Genomic DNA, 906 nt, shown 5'->3' on the forward strand with positions numbered 1-906 from the left:
GCCATTATGAATAAAGCTGCTATGAACATGTGGTTTTTTTTTTTTCTTTTAGTAGTTCTGTTTTGGGGTGGGAAGGTAAATACCTAGGAATAGAAGAACTGGGACATATAGCAGGTGACTGTTTAACTTTAAAAGAAACTGGGAAGTAGTTGCATCTTTTTGCATTTCCACTGGTGAGTGTGTATGGTACGTTGTTGAATTTTAATTTGCTTTTCCTCATGACATCATTCTTTTTATCCACTGCATGGCATTCTCTCTTGGGACAACACCATTGTGTTGTATGCATCCTCTGTTGGTGAACACCTCTGTTCTCCCCCATTTTTTACAATAACTGTCAGAGCTACAGGTAACACCCTTTGGCATGTGCTTGGCATGTACATATACCTTCGATGGCTTATTTAGGATTAATGGTAGAGAAGACTCATACCGGGTGAACACGATTTGGATTTAATCTTTCTGCCAGAGAACACTCTGGCCCACAGTGTTTGCTTATACCGCTTGATGTTACCAAACTCTAACATTCTTGCCATTTTGATGAATGAAGAAATGCATCTTTTTGTCTGTTCACTGACAAACAACGTTTATTATCTGTGTGATGAAGGAAAGAATGAATGGATGAATGGGCCCATGAATGACTTCTCCTTGCCCCCCCAACACACGGTGAAGAGTGCTGGGGAGAGCAGAGACGGGAAACAAAGGTTGGAGCCCCACCCTCCCCTCCCCGGCCCTGCCCTCGACCCCGCCCCCCGCTCGGGTGCCTTCTTTGGAGGTTGCGCGCCGGGACTGGCCAGACGGGCTGGCGGGGCGGGGCCGGGCCCGGGGCGGGGCGCTGCAGCCGGCGGAGCTTCCCGCCCGCCCGGGCTGGGGTCGCGCTGGCTCGGACTCTCCTCCCTGCCCGCCGCTACC

This window comes from Talpa europaea, assembly GCF_964194135.1.
Source record: "Talpa europaea genome assembly, chromosome: 12".
NCBI classification, from domain to species: Eukaryota; Metazoa; Chordata; class Mammalia; order Eulipotyphla; family Talpidae; genus Talpa; species Talpa europaea.